The sequence below is a fragment of the Petromyzon marinus genome, chromosome 42 (genome assembly GCF_048934315.1).
Source record: "Petromyzon marinus isolate PM22_M1 ecotype Great Lakes invasive population chromosome 42, UKy_Petmar_22M1.pri1.0, whole genome shotgun sequence".
Taxonomy (NCBI): domain Eukaryota; kingdom Metazoa; phylum Chordata; class Hyperoartia; order Petromyzontiformes; family Petromyzontidae; genus Petromyzon; species Petromyzon marinus.
In genome coordinates this window covers 4,456,734-4,478,502 of record NC_133708.1, presented here as the reverse complement: position 1 = coordinate 4,478,502, position 21,769 = coordinate 4,456,734, and positions in this window count along the sequence as shown.

Here is a 21,769-nt window from a genome sequence, read left to right as displayed (position 1 = left end):
TGATTCATTGAGGTGTTGCTGCATAAACTTCGTGCATTTGTTATAGGCCAGGTGTGTCCAAACTTTATTCCATAAGGATTTTCAGAATCACCACCACCTCTGTGCTACAGTCCTCACACCTCAGGCCTGCACCTCCACAACACATTACAACACAGTCGATATGGTGTCCAAGACCATTCACTAAATTATATCACGCACTCGCACAAACGAATTAACTTTAGCACTGTCATTTAATTTCAGAGCCACGGTGGTATTTTTTATATATGTCCTCAGGTTTTTCCCTCCATGTTAAAAAAACATGCGTTTAAGAGTATTGGGCTGCTATAAATGTCCACGTGATAAGCCACTGTATGAGCTCTCATTTGTGATAGCCAGGTTGCTTTTGAAAAAGAGCTTTATAGCTAAGTGGGCCTTACGTGGTAAAATAAAATATAGTTTATAGTTTAATGGTACGATGAAGGAACGCAAGTTCGTGGGCCGGATTTTGCCTCTTAAGAGCCCTGTTGTTGCAGGTGTAGATGATGGCGTTTCCACTGCCCCTTGTTCCCAGGTCGCGGATGCTGCCTCCTCACCCCTTGTCCGGCGCGGCACGTGGCGCCGTTCCCTGTCCCCAGCCGCACGCCTCGCCACCCTCCTGGGTCCCCAGAGCCTCAGCCCCGATGCGGAGTCTGCGGGACAGGCGGCACAGGGCCAAGGCAGCCATCCGTCGAATGAAACGCAACCTGACGCCAGCGTCAAAGGCGTGGACGAGGACACGCAACACGGTGCCCGACATGATGATGGTTATGATGATGGTTACGATGGTCATGATGATGGTTATGATGATGGTTATGATGGTCATGATGATGGTTATGATGAAGGTCATGATGATGGTTATGATGGTCATGATGATGGTTATCATGGCAGGATGTGAGTGCCATGCTCATGCACCTTGACCTGAGACCGGGAGACGTGGTGCTAGAGGCCGGGTCGGGGAGTGGAGCCATGATGCTGATGCTGTCCGGTGCAGGTGACCCCTCCCGATGCACCGTTTGATTCACCCACGTTTACCACGCCACATTTCACCATGCCGCGCTCACCGTGGGACACTTCACCGTGCCCCGGGGGTCGGCAACCAGAATAAGAGACTTTTTTTCCAATTCGGTAAAATAAAACCTCAATATTTCAAAAGAGCCGCAATGGATGTGAATACGAGACGGTGGTCCTTAATAAATAGCGTCACAAAAACAGTCCTTAATGAGCCACAGGTTGGTGACCCCTGTCCATGGCAAACTGGGCTTCCATGGCAAACTGGACTTCCATGGTAAACTGGGTTTCCATGGCAAACTGGACTTCAATGGTTAACTGGACTTCCACGGACAGGGGCCGGCAAACAAAATAACAAGAATAGCCATTTTTTTGGAATTCAGTAAAAAAACAACTCTATTTCAAGAGCCACAACGCAGTCTCCGGAGCCACAGGTCTTGCCGACCTCTGGCCATGCCACACTTTACAATGCTGCATGAATAAAACGACTTTTTCTCATGTAGCCTTGAACAAACCGTTGGGGTAAGTTCTGTTGGCAAGCACCTATTAATACCTGCACAGCATACAATGTGGTGGTGTGGTTAGCGCCAGGTCTGGTATTGTTGCCCTTCCTCAGTGCCGATTTTTTGTACATTGTATCAGGTACTCGTTTGAGGCCGACTCGCCCTAGAGGAGGCCCATATCACGTTTTGGATAGCCATGGATTGTATGTTGAACTTATTTCGCACCATACTTAGCCAACCGGGATAATCGGAGGTGCAGGGGAAGATACAACAAACTAAACACAAAATTCAGTTCTAAAGAAATGAGTTTTCAATCTAGATTTAAAGTGCAAAGCTGCAGTGGCGGCGTTAGCGATGGTCGGGAATTGATGCCACATCGCTGGCTTTGTAGGGCAGTATATAAACACACTTTTACAACTATTAAAAAATAAGAATAGGTTAAACACTTTCTGGCAATAAAAGAGGTATTAAGATGTTCAAACACCAAATAGAAACCTTTTTCAAGGAATCATGTCTGCATTATTGTGGTGAACATGTAAACAAACATGCTCTGATAATATATGCATTGTCTTTGAAACTGATTGGCCGACACCAGAGACAGCCTTCTTTAGGGCCTAGTCTCAACCAGTGTTAGGCCAGAGCAAAACGCAAAAAGAGGAACAGCACGAAGACAATGCCACTATCGGAGCATTTAAAGCTCGGGGTGAGCATCTACAAAATGGGACCTTTTTTTCCAGTATCAAAATATGAAAAACTACGAAGAGGTTTTACCCTCTCTGACACTTTTACAACTCGTAGTCAAGCCACTGATTGTATATATGAATGTTGAACTTCTTTCGCACCATACGTAATCATCTGTGCTCATCGGAGGTGCAGTGAGGGAGGGACCAGAAACTAAACACAAAAAGCAGTTCTAAAGAAATTAGTTTTCCATCTCTAAGAAATTAGATTTCAATCTAAGAAATTCGTTTTCAATTAGATTCGACTCGCAACCGCATGATGCGCATCACTTCGACATGGCCCACAAGCAATATCCGTCACTGTGAGCATCTTAGCCGCACTAATCAGGTATTAGAGGGAAATATTTTTGACCTGGCTATAGCATGGTGTTTCTAATTTTAGTCCGCTTCTGTCACAGCCAAAGGCCCTAGCAGTGACAGAACAATTTCTGATTTGCAACCCCACCTAATTTACTCCTGGTATAAGCACAACCGTTTATTATAAACGCGCTGTGCATTGTGGCAGCTGACCGTAAACGCAACGGAGGTGGGCGCACATGTCAGCAAGGTTTATAATAAACGGTTGTGCTTATACCAGGGGTAAATTATGTGGGGTTTCAAATCAGAAATTGTTCTGTCACTGCTAGGGCCTTCAGCTGTGACAGAAGCGGACTAAAATTAGAAACACCGTGTTATAGCCAGGAAAAAAATATTTCCCTCTAGTACCTGATTAGTGCGGCTAAGATGCTCACAGTGATGGATATTGCTTGTGGGCCATGTCGAAGTGATGGGTTTCACGTGGTCGCGAGCCGTATCAAATTGAAACCTCATTTCTTAGATTGAAATGTTGATTTATTATAGATTGAAATCTAATTTCTTTAGAACTGATCTTTGTGCATTTAGTTTCTGGTCCTTTCCCCCGCACCTCCGATTTGTGCGGTTGGCGACGTATGGCGCAAAAAGAAGTTCAACATACACACGTACACACACAGAGCCCCATACTCTTCTGCGCTACATTTGCATCGGCCACAACACGCCACTTCAGTGGCAGACGGGTGACTGCGCAGCGCCGATGCGGGCGCACTCAGGACCACCTACCCCACGTGTGCACGTGCGCTTGTGCAGCATCACGCAGGCGGTGGATGTGGCGGCCACCGTTCGGTCAGAGCGGCTGCCGGTGAGCGTCGAGCTAATGCTGGAGGTGTCCCACTGAAGCTGGGTCATCAATTCCCGCGCTGCACAGAGACGGCAGTCCCTACATGAGACCCACGCGGGTCGGCGAGCTGGACGAGGGGGACGGAGGTGAGTGTGGTGCGGCGAGGCCTCAACACCGCCCAGCCCACAGTAGCTGGGTCTGTGCCACGACCTGTGACTGAGCCGTTACCACACTGCTCATGGCACCCGGGCTTTGCTAATGATCTCCTCAGCCAACCTTCACCACGCTACCCACGGAAATTGTCATCCCATGGCTTGTCGATGAACCTTCACACCACCCACAGTAGTTGGCTCCGTGTCACGATCTGTTACTATGCCTTCACCACACTGCTCACGGTGTGGAGAGATGATGACCAATCGTCTGGAATTAAGAAGAGGTATTGAGAGTGGCTGTGTCCACGTTGGTGGGATGCGAGGGCGTGTGTTGTGCCCAGGAGGTCGCGAGGGTTTTGGGCGACAGTAACCCTTCTCCCCTCCCACGTATTTTTTAAACAGGGTTAGAGAAGCCATCACTTCACTGGTGGGTGGTGGACGCCGCTGTGCCGCTGTGGGCGGTGTGTATAAAGGGTAGGCGATCACGTCTGGTGCAGAGGCTCAGGTGAGTTGGCATCGGCAAACTTCATTGCACGTGAGTTCTTAACCATTTTACCCATCCCGAGGCGGTCTGCAAGTTGCTGGGTGCGGTGTCCCGTTCGCCGCCGAATGTCAGAACGTGCAAGCGGTTCGCCGTTAGTTTCATTTAGAGAGGCGTAGCGCCGTTGTTTTTAAAGACATTTCACTCACCGCAGAAAACCGTAGCGACACGACCGAACTCTATGATAGCTGGCGCCAAACTGTGCCACATGCCCTCCCACATGACCTTGTGGGAGCCTCGGGTACGTATTCCGACCTGAAAACGTACCTAATAAAATTATTTTCTTTAGATTTTTTCTCATTATTTCGTTCTGATGACGTACACATACGTCACCGGAATGGGAGAGGGTTAACAGTCAACATAATATTGACTGTTAAGAAACGTAAGTGTGCTCGGGCAGCAGGGCGCATCGTCATTGGCGTGGATGATGACCGGCGATCGAGACTAAAGGAGGAGCGGTTGCCAAAAAAATGGAAATGCGGCCAGGAGAGGACATCCACCACGGAGACGGAGCAAAGGAATCAGTTTGTGTGCTGGAGTTTGGGGAGTTGTTGCATCGTAGGACCTTGAGGGGTGAAAACGGCTTGGGGAGATCTTAATACAGCAATGGTTAGATCATGGTCGATGATGATGAGGTGTCAGTCTCCCACCTTGCAAGGTGATGAGGTAATCGATAGCAGTACAGTCTAGAGAATTACTACTGCAAATAACGTGTGCTATGTGACTATATATTGCGTGTGAGTGTATATCATATGCATGTGTATTTATCTCTGTTTGATACTTTTAAGGGTTGTGCATGTGTATTGCTGTGTTTACATGCGTAGTGAGTTCAACTGAGTCACAGAAGTACTCCTTGGAGAAAACACATTAATACCAAAACAAAGGGGTAACTGCCCCTTCACCAGATAACAACCTCCGGTGGTGGACCACCAGGCTAACTACACTAATTACACCGTAACTAGCTACATGACCACCAGGCTAACTACACTAATTACACCATAACTAGCTACATGACCACCAGGCTAACTACACTAATTACATCGTAACTAGCTACATGACCACCAGGCTAACTACACTAATTACACCGTAACTAGCTACATGACCACCAGGCTAACTACACTAATTACACTGTAACTAGCTACATGACCACCAGGCTAAGTACACTAATTACATCGTAACTAGCTACATGACCACCAGGCTAACTACACTAATTACACTGTAACTAGCTTTGCGACCACCAGGCTAACTACACTAATTACATCGTAACTAGCTACATGACCACCAGGCTAACTACACTAATTACACTGTAACTAGCTATGTGACCACCAGGCTAACTGCACTTATTACACTGTATCTAGCTATGTGACCACCAGGCTAACTACACTAATTACACCGTAACTAGCTACGTGACCACCAGGCTAACTGCACTAATTACATTGGGAGTAGCTACAGCGGACAGGACTCCAGCTCGCGTCCAGGTCCACGTGTTGGTGACTTTTCTCAGACGTCAAGCGTAGATCTTCAGGATAACAACAGCAACGCCGAATCCCGGTCCCTCTGGGGACCCGGCTTATATCCTCACTGGTCGTGGCTGGCTCCGCCCTTGGCCACGACCACCTCGAATCCTCTCGCCGGTTTTCGACCCGACACGTGACCACCCCTAGCCCCCACCTGGGCGCCCTGTGTAGACTTTACCGGCCACGTGTCCTTCGGGGTCAACCAGAGTGCCATGGCCCTTTGTAATCCCATTCCCATGGCCGGCACTCTCACACCCTACCCTGTAGGGGTCGGCACTGCACGCAGAGCGTGGTGCCATCCATCACTTCCAGTCAGCTCTCACCGAGCCCCTCTAGGGCCGGTACTGCACCCACATAAACGTGGTGCCCACGATATCAATACATCGCACGGCGTGCCTCACTAGAGCCGGCATCACACAGTGACATCCGTGATGTCACTATACATGTACAACCCCATGACCGACAAGGCATGGAAAGTTATTTTTTATAAGAACCCATTGAGAGGAGTCTGCTCTTATTCAAGAGAGCTTCGTGTGGAGTAGATAGGCTGGTGATCTGTATTTGCAGGTTCATGTCATTTGAATTTCTGTATCTTATATTTTGTTAAGGTGAAGTTAAATGATAATGCGTGGATTGTATTTTTTTCACAGCTTTCCTCATCAAGCTGCGAAAGATACTGCCAGAATAACCACGCAAGGATGCCTTCAACCAGCGGTGGATTAACACAGGGATGCGAATTATTCTTACCGAATGTATGATGCTAATTCCTTTGCCTGAACGATGTTAATAAATATTTTGTATTACGACGTTTGTAATATGTGTGGTTTGTGTGTGACGCCCTGAGCTGATTCAGCATTGCCCAAGTATTTTGAGCTTGCAACACATAGACCTCCATTCAGTCGCACACACTCATAGGCCTACACTTGGGAGGCAAGGGTTGGTGGGGCCTGCAGTTTTAGTTGTTGTTGCAAATCCTAAACTCATTTGCACTTTGTGGTGGTCAGGAGATAGTGCGGCAAGTGGGATTGTGAACCCATTTGTGTCTCAAACTTTAAGTCTTAACCTTTAAGTTTTAACCTCTCATAGCATGGGTTTTCTCCGAATACACCGATTCTTTCCTACATCTCTAAACAAGAAATAGACGTCCAGGAGGGGCGGGTCAGAACGGTGCAACAAACAATACAATCTAATCACTGAAGAAATTTTTTTCTATCTTACCAGGTAAAGCCAACTGAGCAATTCGCCTATTTTTCAGAAACGACCTGGCTACAGATGATCGCTCAACAAAGTGGCTTATCACGTGGATAATTTATCAAAGCAAAATGGTCTTAAATGAATGATCGAAACTAAAAACGAAGGATTTTGGACCAAACGTCATAATTTTGCGAGGGTTTTTGTAGAGCAATGGGGGGGGATGCCTCCCAGCCGAGGCACCACCGAGTCGGGGACCCCGGTAATAACTTCTCCACAGTCTCAAAAGCTGAGGAGGTTGGGAGGGAAAATGCACAGGCCTGCGAGAAACTAAGGTGTGTGGTGAGGGCGGGGGGCACGAATGACTTCAGTGAATTGCTGAGGCAGGACGGTGGACTGTGCTGTGTGTGCGATTCGGAACAACAGTTTATTTACCGGGACGACTCATGTGCACCCCGTTGGTGAGATGTTAACTACCTCGCCTGGTATACAGGAGATCGTGGGTTCGACCCCGACCTTGACGCCTGCTGTGTATTTGAAGTTTGTGGTGTTTCTCTCCCCGTGATTGTGTGGATTTTCCTTTTGATCCTCCGCTTCCCCTCCCCACATTTAGAATCAATGTGCGTTTCGAGTATTTGGCTGCTATGAATGTTTACGTGATATGCCACTTCGTTGAGCTATGATTTGTGATAGCCAGTTCCCTTCTGAAAAAGAGCTACATAGCTCAGTGGGCTTTACCTGGTAAAATAAAATAGTAAAATAGCCATACTCTGGTTCTTTCGGTAAAGTCACGTAGGTAAAGAAAATTAAAAAAAGAGATAAAAAATAATTTTAGCTGTGATTTTCACACCTGATGATGATTGCTTGTGTTGCAATAGTAACGTCGTGATTTAATTTAGTTGATTTATTTTTATCTTTTATATTATTTTCTTTACCTACGTGACTTTACCGAAAGAACCAGAGTATGGATCCTTGCAGTCACGAAAACTTCAAATCTAGAATGAGTAAAATAGCCTTCAATAAGAGAGTTGTTTTGGGGTTAGATCGCGTAAATATATAAATGTGTCGTTAAACCCAGCCACCAGCCGACACAGCCAACTCTAGTAAGGGTTGTCACGTAATCAAAAAGTGCCAATTCGTCACTATTACAGCACACCGGTGTGTTGGAGAGCCAAGCCACAACATTTACAATCTGAGTACGACGTTTCGCAACTAATTACAACTAGCTTAAGTCTAACTTTGTCGTTCCTTACATAGAGGCGTAGATGTGGTAACCACACTTCTACGCTCTTGCGCAAAGTGGGGTGGGGGGGGGATTACTGAGGCAACATATATTATGCGAGCCCTTTATTTGATCATGTCCTTCCTGTCTATTGTGTATTAAAATATCCGTACCAACTTTCAATAGGGTAATTTCTCCCCGTCCGCCCCCCCCCCCCCCCCCCCACTTCTGCTCAAGAGCGCAGAAGTGCGGTTACCACATCTACGCCTCTATATATTGGTCGCGAAAGTCTACGTGTTAAACTAAAATAGCCTTGTTGGCTGATGGCCCTCATTCTGTACACATCTCGGGATAATCCACTCACCGGTAATGTTCTCATCATTAGGTTTCTGGCCTGCTCGTGTCGCTGTGGATGTTGAATTGGCCGTTCGTAAATGTGTTGTTTTTGCTATCTTTGTATATTTTTTACCAATTGTGATTTATGGTCGCCACCGTTAGCATTCGGCCAAAGTAATTGGCAAAGGTCGCGCTCAAAAAATTACCTCCTTCAAAGTCGAGACCATACCTGTCAACTCCGTATCAGTGTCCTACCTTATTACAGACCCATTCAGATCTTATTGGTCATCTCCGTGCCCTAGGCGCTCTGCTCCTCCCACTCAGCTTAAAAGACGCTGCAAAGCTTGGCAGTGTTCACTGAAGCATTGTCCTGCTGACAGTTCTGTTTCTTCACCTGAGGAAGGCTACTTGTGTTGTGGCCGAAACGTCTTGAGAATTTCATGTTATTATGTTTTATTTTTGTTATTTTCTTTCCATTCTACGTGACTTTACCGAAAGAACCAAGAAGATGAATCCCTGCAGTCACGAAAGCTTTAAATCGAAACATTGCCACACCGCTCTGCACACAGCTGACGTGGCATTCTTCAGAGAGGACGCTTTAAAAATCTGCTCCTTGTTACATGCTGTCTCGCGTGAATTTGAAGCGCCATTAAAATCGATGGAAATGTTTCTACATTCGCGTAAAGTGACTTGCGTAATTGTGACTTCAAGGAGCATCATCATAGCATTTGACACACACTTTGGAACAAATTCCGTGCCCGTTAAATGCAGCTACCTTACAACATGAACTGGTCCTGGGCATCCCACTCCCTTCGCCAACGCCCGCACTGACCAGCACCATGTATGGTTTAACACCCCCCCCCTCCCCCACGACTGACATGGTGAGAGAGGGGGGGCCCTCGTTACAATACGCTGTGCATTGTGGCAGCAGGCCGTAAACGCAACGGAGGTGGGCGCACATGTCAGCAAGGTTTATAATAAACGGTTGTGCTTATGTAGTGGAGTAGGAAGGTGCGTAGCACAAACAGCGTGATTACCTGATCACACAGACAGTACGGGTTATCTTGGATCAGCCTGTAGTGAAGGCGAATACAGTGCAGGTTATATTAGGGCAATTAAGCTGGGGTAGCCGTGGACGGCTGTGATTGGTTGGTGCTGTTGCTGGGGCTGGAGAGGCGTCTGGAAGTCTGGCGAGAAACAGGTGCGACGGTCACGCGGAAAGCCGTTGGGACGCGGGTAAATTAATTGGGGGTGTAATGAGAGCGGGTATAAGAGCGGGAGTCGGAGTCAACAGAGGGGAGTTGAGTTGAAGGGAGTTGAGCTTGGAGATGGGTTGAAGTTAGAGAGCTTGGGAGAGTTGGAGTGAAGAGTTGAAGGGTGGAGGTGCTGAGTGCAAAGTCGCTGTGTGCGAAGTCGCTGTGTGCGAAGACGCTGTGTGCGAAGACGCTGTGTGCGAAGTCGCTGTGTGCGAAGACGCTGTGTTCGAACTCGCTGTGTGTGAAGACGCTGTGTGTGAAGTCGCTGTGTGCGAAGACGCTGTGTGCGAAGACGCTGTGTGTGAAGTCGCTGTGTGCGAAGACGCTGTGTGTGAAGTCGCTGTGTGTGAAGTCACTGTGTACGAAGACGCTGTGTGCGAAGTCGCTGTGTGCGAAGACGCTGTGTGCGAAGACGCTGTGTGCGTAGTCGCTGTGTGCGAAGACGCTGTGTGCGAAGACGCTGTGTGCGAAGTCGCTGTGTGCGGAGTTGCTGAGACGGAGTGAGAGACGAAGCAGTTAGCAGTGGAGTGAGCATAGTGACGGTAATAACGGTGAACAGAGACAAAGCAGTTAGCAGTGGAGAGAGTATAGCGAGGGTGATAGCGGAGAGCGGAGACAAGAAGTTAATAAGGAGTAAGCGAAGTAATCGTGGGGAGTGGAGAGACAAAGGTGGCGAGCGAGTCCAGGGAAGCACGGCGAGCGAGCCGTGGCAACCAGGATACTGTGGAATGTGGAGGACATACTGAGAGTTGTAAATAAAGCAGTGTTCGAAGAAAGACAGAAGTTGTCTGAGTGAAATCGAACACTACACTTATACCGGGAGTAAATTAGGTGGAGTTTCAAATCAGAAATTGTTCTGTCACTGCTAGGGCCTTCAGCTGTGACAGAAGCGGACTAAAATTAGAAAGACCATGCTATAGCCAGGTCAAAAATATTTCCCTCTAGTATCTGATTAGTGCGGCTAAGATGCTCACCGTGACAGATATTGCTTGTGGGCCATGTCGAAGTGATGGGTTTCACGTGGTCGCGAGCCGTATCAAGTTGAAACCTAATTTCTTCAATTGAAATGTTAATTTATTAAAGATTGAAATCTATTTTCTTTAGTACAGATCTTTCTGCATTTAGTTTCTGGTCCTTTCCCCCGCACCTCCGATTTGCGCGGTTGGCGACGTACAGTGCAAAAGACGTTCAACATCCACACGTACACACACAGAGCCCCATACTCTTCTGCGCTACATTTGCATCGGCCACAACGTGCGCCACTTCCTTTGGCAGACGGGTGGCTGCGCAGCGCCAATGCGGGCGCGCTCAGGACCACCTGCCCCACGTGTGCACGTGCGCTTGTGCAGCATCACGCAGGCCATGGATGTGGCGGCACCCGTTCGGTCGGAGCACCTGCCGGTGAGCATCGAGCTCGCGCTGGAGGTGTCCCACCGAAGCTGGGTCATCAATTCCCGCGCTGCACAGAGACGGCAGTCCCTACATGAGACCCACGCGGGTCGGCGAGCCGGACGAGGGGACGGAGGTGAGTGTGGTGCGGCGAGGTCTCAACACCGCCCAGCCCACAGTAGCTGGGTTTGTGCCACGACCTGTGACTGAGCCGTTACAACACTGCTCATGGCACCCGGGCTTTGCTAATGACCTCCTCAGCCAGCTTTCACCATGCTACCCACGGAAACTGTCATCCCATGGCTTGTCGGTGAACCTTCACACCACCCACAGTAGCTGGCTCCGTGTCATGATCTGTTACTATGCCTTCACCACACTGCTAACGGTGTGGAGAGATGATGACCAATCGTCTGGATTTAAGAAGAGGAATTGAGAGTGGCTGTGTCCACGTTGGTGGGATGCGAGGGCGTGTGTTGTGCCCAGGAGGAGGATTTTGGGCGAGAGTAACCCTTCTCCCCTCCACTCCCACGTATTTTTTAAACAGGGTTTGAGAAGTCATCGCTGCAGAACCCGCGGCCATTCGTCTTTCTGCCAAACTCGGAGCAATATGGGCACACAGGTGGGGGAGGCGGGGGGGAGTCCGTCTACTGTGGTGGCTTTGCGCAGCGCTTGTTGGCTCGGAGGTGTTTTCACTGGTGGGTGGTGGACGCCGCCGTGCCGCTTTGGGCAGTGTGTATAAAGGGTAGGCGATCACATCTGGTGCGGAGGCTTACGTGAGTTGGCATCGGCAAACTTCATTGCACATGAGTTCTTAACCATTTTACCCATCCCGAGGCGGTCTGCAAGTTGCTGGGTGCGGTATCCCGTTCGCCGCCGAATGTCAGAACGTGCAAGCGGATCGGCGTTAGTTTTCAGAGAGGCGTAGCGCCGTTGTTTTTAAAGACTTTGCACTCACCGCAGAGAACCACAGCGACACGACCTAACTCTACGATAGCTGGCGCCAAACTGTGCCACACGCCCTCCCACTTGACCTTGTGGGAGCCTCGGGTACGTCTTCCGACCTGAAGACATACCTAATAAAATTATTTTCTTTTGATTTTTTATTCTGATTTCCTTCCGATGACGTACACATACGTCACCGGAATGGGAGAGGGTTAACAGTCAACATAATATTGACTTTTAAGAAACGTAAGTGTGCTCTGGCAGCAGGACGCATCATCATTGGCGTGGACGATGACCGGCAGTCGAGACTAAAGGAGGAGCGGTTGTCAAAAAGAGAAACGCGGCCAGGAGAGGACACCCACCACCGAGACGGAGCAATGGAATCAGTTTGTGTGCTGGAGCTTGGAGAGTTGTTGCATCGTCGGACCTTGAGGGGTGAAAACGGCTTGGGGAGATCTTAATACAGCAATGGTTAGATCATGGTCGATGATGATGAGGTGTCAGTCTCCCACCTTACAAGGCGATGAGGTAATCGATAGCAGTACAGTCTAACGAATCACTACTGCAAATAACGTGTGCTATGTGACTAAATATTGCGTGTGAGTGTATATCATATGCACGTGTATTTATCTCTGTTTGATACTTTTAAGGGTTGTGCATGTGTACAAGTATTGCTGTGTTTACATGCGTAGTGAGTTCAACTGAGTCGCAGATGTACTCCTTGGAGGCAACACATTAATACCAAAACAAAGGAGTAACTGCCCTTTCACCAGATAACAACCTCCGGTGGTGGACCACCAGTCTAACTACACTAACTACACCGTAACTAGATGCATGACCACCAGAATAACTACACTAACTACACCGTAACTAGCTACATGACCACCAGGCTAACTACACTAATTACACCATAACTAGCTACATGACCACCAGGCTACTACACTAATAACACCCTAACTAGCTACGTGACCACCAGGCTAACTACACTAATTACACCGTAACTAGCTACATGACCACCATTCTAACTACACTCATTACACTGGGAGTAGCTACAGTGGACACGACCCCAGCTCGGGTCCAGGTCCATGTGTTGGTGACTTTTCTCAGACGTCGAACGTAGATCTTCAGGATAACAACAGCAACGCCGAATCCCGGTCCCTCTGGGGACCCGGCTTATATCTTCACTAGTCGTGGCTGGTTCCGCCCTTGGCCACGACCACCTTTTCGAATCCTCTCGACACGTGACCACCCCTAGCCCCCACCTGGGCGCCCTGTGTAGACTTTACCAGCCACGTGTCCTTCGGGGTCAACCAGAGTGCCATGGCCCTTTATAACCCCATTCCCATGGCCGGCACTCTCACACCCTACCCTGTAGGGGTCGGTACTGTACGCAGAGCGTGGTGCCATCCAGCACTGCCAGTTAGCGCTCACCGAGCCCCTCTAGGGCCGGTACTGCACCCACATAAAAGTGGTGCCCACGATGTCAATACATCGCACGCCGTGCCTCACTAGAGCCGGCATCACACAGTGAAATCCGTTATGTCACTATACATGTACAACCCCATGACCGACAAGGCATGGAAAGTTTTTTTACAAGAACCCATTGAGGAGTCTTCTCTTAGTCAAGAGAGCTTCGTGTGGAGTAGATAGGGTGGTGATCTCTATTTGCAGGTTCATGTCATTTTAATTTCTGTATCGTATATTTTGTTAAGGTGAAATTAAATTCTGATGCGTGGATTGTATTTTTTCACAGCTTTCCTCATCAAGCTGCGAAAGATACTGCCAGAATAACCACGCGAGGATGCCTTCAACCAGCGGTGGATTAACACAGGGTTGCGAATTATTCTTACCGAATGTATGATGCTAATTCCTTTGCCTGAACGATGTTAATAAATACTTAGTATTATGACATTTGTAAAATGTGTGGTTTGTGTGTGATGCTCAGAGCTGTTTCAGCATTGCCCAAGTATTTTGAGCTTGCAACACATAGACCTCCATTCAGTCGCACACACTCATAGGCCTACACTTGGGAGGCAAGGGTTGGTGGGGCCTGCCGTTTTAGTTGTTGTTGCAAATCCTAAACTCACTTGCACTTTGTGGTGGTCAGGAGATAGTGCGGCAATTGGGATTGTGAACCCATTTGTGTCTCAACTTTAAGTCTTAACCTTAAGTTTTAACCTCTCATAGCATGGGGTTTCTCCGAAAACACCGATTCTTTCCTACATCTCTAAACAAGAAACAGACGTCCAGGAGGGGCGGGTCAGAACGGTGCAACAAACAATACAAACAAATTACTGAAGAAAACATTTTTTTCTATCTTACCAGGTAAAGCCCACTGAGCAATTCGCCTATTTTTCAGAAGCGACCTGGCTACAGATGATCGCTCAACAAAGTGGCGTATCACGTGGATAACTTATCAAAGCAAAATGGTCTTAAATGAATGATCGAAACTAAAAACGAAGGACTTTGGACCAAACGTCATAATTCTGCGAGGGTTTTTGGAGAGCAAGGGGGGGAAGCCTCCCAGCCGAGGCACCACCGAGTCGGGGACCCCGGTAAGAACTTCTTGACAGTCTCAAAAGCTGAGGAGGTTGGGAGGGAAAATGCACAGGCCTCCGAGAAACTAAGGTGTGTGGTGAGGGCGGGGGGCACGAATTACTTCAGTGAATTGCTGAGGCAGGACGGTGGACTGTGCTGTGTGTGCGTTTCGGAACAACAGTTTATTCACCAGGACGACTCGTGTGCACCCCGGTGGTGAGATGTTAACTACCTCGCCTGGTATACAGGAGATCGTGGGTTCGACCCCGACCTTGACGCCTGCTGTGTATTTGAAGTTTGTGGTGTTTCTCTCCCCGTGATTGTGTGGATTTTCCTCCTGATCCTCCGCTCCCCCTCCCCACATTTAGAATCAACGTGCGTTTCGAGTATTTGGCTGCTATAAATGTTTACGTGATAAGCCACTTCGTTGAGCTATGATTTGTGATAGCCAGGTTGCTTCTGAAAAAGAGCTACATAGCTCAGTGGGCTTTGCCGGGTAAAACAAAATAGTAAAATAGCCATACGCTGGTTCTTTCGGTAAAGTCACGTAGGTAAAAAAAATAAAATAAAAGATAAAAATAAATTTTAGCTGTGATTTTCACACCTGATGATGATGATTGCTTGTGTTGCAATAGTAACGTCGTGATTTAATTTAATTGATTTATTTTTATCTTTTATATTATTTTCTTTACCTACGTGACTTTACCGAAAGATCCAGAGCATGGATCCTTGCAGTCACGAAAACTTCAAATCTAGAATGAGTAAAACAGCCTTCAATAATAGAGTTGTTTTGGGATTAGATCGCGTAAATATATAAATGTGTCGTTAAAACCCGCCACCAGCCGACACAGCCAACTCCACTAAGGGTTGTCACGTAATCAAAAAGTGCCAATTCGTCACTATTACAGCACACCGGTGTGTTGGAGAGCCAAGCCAAAACATTTACATCTGAGTACGACGTTCACCACTAATTACAACTAGCTTAAGTCTAACTTTGGCGTTCCTTACATAGAGGCGTAGATGTGGTAACCACACTTCTGTGCTCTTGCGCAAAGTGGGGTGGGGGGGGATTACTGAGTCAACAAATATTATGCGAGCCCTTTATTTGATCATGTCCTTGCTGTATATTGTGTATTAAAATAGCCGTACCAACTTTCAATAGGGTAATTACCCCCCCTCCGCCCCCCCAACCCCCCCCCCCCCCCACTTTGCGCAAGAGCGCAGAAGTGCGGTTACCACATCCACGCCTCTATATATTCGTCGCGAAAGCCTACGTGTTAAACCAAAAGAGCCTTGTTGGCTGATGGCCCTCATTCTATACACAACTCGGGATAATCCACTCACCGGTAATTTTCTCATCATTAGGTTTCTGGCCTGCGCGTGTCGCTGTGGATGTTGAATTGGACGTTCGAAAATGTGTTGTTTTTGCTATCTTTGTATCTTTTATACCAATTGTGAGTTACGGTCGCCACCGTTAACATTCGGCCAAAGTAATTGGCAAAGGTCGCTCTCAAAAAATTACCTTGTTCAAAATCAAGACCATACCTGTCAACTCCGTATCAGTGTCCTACCTTATTACAGACCTTATTGGTCATCTCCGTGCCCTAGGCGCTCTGCTCCTCCCACCCAGCTTAAAAGACGCTGCCAAGCTTAGCAGTGTTCACTGAAGCGCTGTCTTCCTGACAGTTCTGTTTCTTTACCTGAGGAAGGCTACTTGTGTTGTGGCAGAAACGTCTGGAGAATTTCATGTTATTATGTTTCATTTTTATTATTTTATTTCCATTGTACGTGACTTTACCGAAAGAACCAAGAAGATGAATCCCTGCAGTCACGAAAGCTTTAAATTGAAACATTGCCACACTGCTCCGCACACAGCTGACGTGGCATTCTTCAGAGAGGACGCTTTAAAAATCTGCTCCTTGTTACATGCTGTCTCGCGTGAATTTGAAGCGTCATTAAAATCGAAGGAAATGTTTCTACATTCGCGTAAAGTGACTTGCGTAATTGTGACTTCAAGGAGCATCATCATAGCATTTGACGCCACACTTTGGAACAAATTCCGTGCCCGTTAAATGCAGCTACCTTACAACATGAACTGGTCCTGGGCATCCCACTCCCTTCGCCAACGCCCGCACTGACCAGCACCATGTATGGTTTAACACCCCCCCTCCCCCACGACTGACATGGTGAGAGAGGGGGGGCCCTCGTTACAATGCGCTGTGCACTGTGGCAGCTGGCCGTAAACGCAATGGAGGTGGGCATACATGTCAGCAAGGTTTATAATAAACGGTTGTGCTTATGTAGTGGAGTAGGAAGGTGCGTAGCACAAACAGCGTGATTACCTGATCACACAGACAGTACGGGTTATCTTGGGTCAGCCTGTAGTGAAGGCGAATACAGTGCAGGTTATATTAGGGCAATTAAGCTGGGGTAGCCGTGGACGGCTGTGATTGGTTGGTGCTGTTGCTGGGGCTGGAGAGGCGTCTGGAAGTCTGGCGAGAAAGAGGTGCGAAGGTCACGCGGAGCACCGTTGGGACGCGGGTTAATTAATTGGGGGTGTAATGAGAGCGGGTATAAGAACGGGAGTCGGAGTCAACAGAGGGGAGTTGAGTTGAAGGGAGTTGAGCTTGGAGATGGGTTGAAGTTAGAGAGCTTGGGAGAGTTGGAGTGAAGAGTTGAAGGGTGGAGTTGCTGAGTGCAAAGTCGCTGTGTGCGACGTCGCTGTGTGCGAAGTCGCTGTGTGCGAAGACGCTGTGTGCGAAGACGCTGTGTGCGAAGTCGTTGTGTGCGAAGACGCTGTGTGTGAAGTCGCTGTGTGCGAAGGCGCTGTGTGCGAAGACGCTGTGTGCGAAGACGCTGTGTGCGAAGTCGCTGTGTACGAACACGCTGTGTTCGAAATCGCTGTGTGCGAAGGCGCTGTGTGCTAAGACGCTGTGTGCGAAGACGCTGTGTGCGAAGTCGATGTGTGCGAAGACGCTGTGTGCGGAGTTGCTGAGACGGAGTGAGAGATGAAGGAGTTAGCAGTGGAGTGAGCATAGTGATGGTGATAACGGTGAACAGATACGAAGCAGTTAGCAGTGGAGAGAGCATAGTGAGGGTGATAGCGGAGAGCGGAGACAAGAAGTTAACAAGGAAAAAGCGAAGTAATCGTGGGGAGTGGAGAGACAAAGGTGGCGAGCGAGTCGAGTGAAGCACGGCGAGCGAGCCGTGGCGACCAGGATACTGTGGAATGTGGAGGACATGCTGAGAGTTGTAAATAAAGCAGTGTTCGAAGAAAGACAGAAGTTGTCTGAGTGAAATCGAACACTACACTTATACCGGGAGTAAATTAGGTGGAGTTTCAAATCAGAAATTGTTCTGTCACTGCTAGGGCCTTCAGCTGTGACAGAAGCGGACTAAAATTAGAAAGACCATGCCACAGCCAGGTCAAAAATATTTCCCTCTTGTATCTGATTAGTGCGGCTAAGATGCTCACAGTGACAGATATTGCTTGTGGGCCATGTCGAAGTGATGGGTCTCACGTGGTCGCGAGCCGTATCAAGTTGAAACCTAATTTCTTCAATTGAAATGTTAATTTATTAAAGATTGAAATCTATTTTCTTTAGAACTGATCTTTCTGCATTTAGTTTCTGGTCCTTTCCCCCGCACCTCCGATTTGCGCGGTTGGCGACGTACAGCGCAAAAGAAGTTCAACATACACACGTACACACACAGAGCCCCATACTCTTCTGCGCTACATTTGCATCGGCCACAACGTGCGTCACTTCCTTTGGCGGACGGGTGGCTGCGCAGCGCCAATGCGGGCGCGCTCAGGACCACCTGCCCCACGTGTGCACGTGCGCTTGTGCAGCATCACGCAGGCCGTGGATGTGGCGGCCACCGTTCGGTCGGAGCAGCTGCCGGTGAGCGTCGAGCTCGTGCTGGAGTGTCCCACCGAAGCTGGGTCATCAATTCCCGCGCTGCACAGAGACGGCAGTCCCTACATGAGACCCACGCGGGTCGGCGAGCCGGACAAGGGGATGGAGGTGAGTGTGGTGCGGCGAGGCCTCAACACCGCCCAGTCCACAGTAGCTGGGTTTGTGCCACGACCTGTGACTGAGCCGTTACCACACTGCTCATGGCACCCGGGCTTTGCTAATGACCTCCTCAGCCAGCTTTCACCATGCTACCCACAGAAACTGTCATCCCATGGCTTGTTGGTGAACCTTCACACCACCGACAGTAGCTGGCTCCGTGTCATGATCTGTTACTATGCCTTCACCACACTGCTAACGGTGTGGAGAGATGATGACCAATCGTCTGGATTTAAGAAGAGGAATTGAGAGTGGCTGTGTCCACGTTGGTGGGATGTGAGGGCGTGTGTTGTGCCCAGGAGGTCGCGATGATTTTGGGCGACAGTAGCCCTTCTCCCCTCCCCTCCCACGTATTTTTTAAACAGGGTTTGAGAAGCCATCGCTGCAGAACCCGCAGCCATTCGTCTTTCGGCCAAACTCGGTGCAATATGGGCACACAGGTGGTTGGGGGGGGGGGAGTCCGTGTACTGTGGTGGCTTTGCGCAGCGCTTGTTGGCTCGGAGGTGTTTTGACTGGTGGGTGGTGGACACCGCCGTGCCGCTTTGGGCAGTGTGTATAAAGGGTTTGCGATCACGTCTGGTGCGGAGGCTTACGTGAGTTGGCATTGGCAAACTTCATTGCATATGAGTTCTTAACCATTTTACCCATCCCGAGGCGGTCTGCAAGTTGCTGGGTGCGGTATCCCGTTCGCCGCCGAATGTCAGAACGTGCGTTAGTTTTCAAAGAGGCGTAGCGCCGTTGTTTTTAAAGACTTTGCACTCACCACAGAGAACCACAGTGACACGACCTAACTCTACGATAGCTGGCGCGAAAATGTGCCACACGCCCTCCCACTTGACCTTGTAGGAGCCTCGGGTACGTCTTCCGACGTGAAGACATACCTAATAAAATTATTTTCTTTTGATTTTTTCTTCTGATTTCGTTCCGATGACGTACACATACGTTACCGGAATGGGAGAGGGTTAACATTTGTGATGCCGCCGCCACGGAGCCGATCGGCGGGTGGCCCACCTGCGATCTCGCCGCCCCGAGCGGCGAGGCCGACATTGCTCCACCCCACCACCTCCCCACCCCCCCCCACCGGAACACACACGCACGCACTCCCCCCACCATTAGAGCGCATGGGGAGACACCCTGGCCGACAGGTTTTCACCCAGAAGCCCTCGTAAAGGGATAATCTTCACGGTTTCCTGCAGCCAGGGAATTGGACGGTCTCCCCCGACGCTAACACCCACCGCGGCGCCGTGACTTTGGTTGTAATTACATGGTCACGACGGGGCTGCCGAGCCACCGCGGGTAGACAGCACACACAACACACACGGGTCAGCAGGCAGGTAGGAGGGCAGAGCCACGAGCGGCGGGAAAGCAGGGTCGCCCTCTGGCTGGAGGGCCGCTGAGCAGGTAAATTTAGATGCGGACGTCGCTGAAAGCAACGGCCCGGGGGATGCTGGGATACAGATGGGCCTACCGATTGGCGGGTGATCCCAGCGAGCTGATTGGCCCGCGAGTCGGCACCAGGTAGCCCTTTTGATGTAGAAATAATAAAGCGAGTGAGGGCGAAGGACAAAGGTCTCTGGCTACTCGAGTCAACCCCAGGCCCGTCAACTCCCGAGTCCAGCCGCGCGAACGTCCGTGGGACGTATCGACGCGCCGCGAGGACCAGACGGCAGTGACGACAAACCGTGAGTAAGAGAGAGAGAGAGGGAGTTGGGACTTAGCTTAAGAGCAAAACCGGAGAGGGTAAAGGGGAGAAGGACAGGTAGAGTGTAGTGCCGACTATCGAGAGATAGATTGGTCCTGCCCCGCTGATCCCGACTGACTCGGTTAAATAAGGGCTCGCCGACGCGGTGGAATAAATCGTCGGCGGTTAGATAACGGACTGGTGTGGTTTTTGCGGAAGCGTGGGTGCGCTTGCTGTCGTGGTGGTCGTTACATAACAGACTGGTGTGGTGGTTTTTGCGAGGGTGTGGAAAGAAAGTGGAAGCGTGGGTGCGCTTGCTGTTCTCGGTGGTCGCCGCGTGTGTGGAGCGGCGCCGCGTGGAGTGTGTGCGCTACAAACCGTCGGCTGCGGACTCCCGCGTTGCGAGCGGATACCCGTCTCGCATGCATGCCCATCGCATAGCCCTTTAAACCCGTTTAATCCAATCCCCCCAATCGTCGGAGTGAGCACGAACGACGTCGCTTACCCTCCGACCTTTAACCCCCCGGTTACCCGCGTGTGATTGGGGCGTGGGACTGCGCGGGCGGGGAGCGTCGCGTTTGGGTGCCGGCGAAGCGCTAGCGGGCCCCAGGGCGGTCGAGTGTGATGCCTCACCGGTCGGAAACCCGGACTCGGGGGGGAACAGCACACGGGGGGGAACAGGAGCGCGACGACCTTTCCCCGCCCGGGGAGGAGTGCGGCGGCGGCAGCTCCCACACTAGTGGAGAGTCTGGGAGCGTCGGGACTTCGCGGACAGGGTCGCAGGCAGGGGAGATCCCGGGGGCCGGCGACCCTAACACATTCAATGTAATATTGACTTTTAAGAAACATAAGTGTGCTCTGGCAGCAGGACGCATCATCATTGGCATGGACGATGACCGGCAGTCGAGACGAAAGGAGGAGCGGTTGCCAAAAAGGGAAACGCGGCCAGGAGAGGACATCCACCACGGAGACGGAGCAATGGATTCAGTTTGTGTGCTGGAGCTTGGGGACTTGTTGCATCGTAGGACCTTGAGGGGTGAAAACGGCATGGAGAGATCTTAATACAGCAATGGTTAGATCATGGTCGATGATGATGAGGTGTCAGTCTCTCACCTTGCAAGGCGATGAGGTAATTGATAGCAGTACAGTCTAACAAATTACTACTGCAAATAACGTGTGCTATGTGACTAAATATTGCGTGTGAGTGTATATCATATGCACGTGTATTTATCTCTGTTTGATACTTTTAAGGGTTGTGCATGTGTACAAGTGTTGCTGTGTTTACATGCGTAGTGAGTTCAACTGAGTCGCAGACGTACTCCTTGGAGGCAACACATTAATACCAAAACAAAGGGGTAACTGCCCCTTCACCAGATAACAACCTCCGGTGGTGGACCACCAGGCTAACTACACTAACTACACCGTAACTAGATACATGACCACCAGAATAACTACACTAACTACACCGTAACTAGCTACATGACCACGAGGCTAACTACACTAATTACGATGTAACTAGCTACGTGA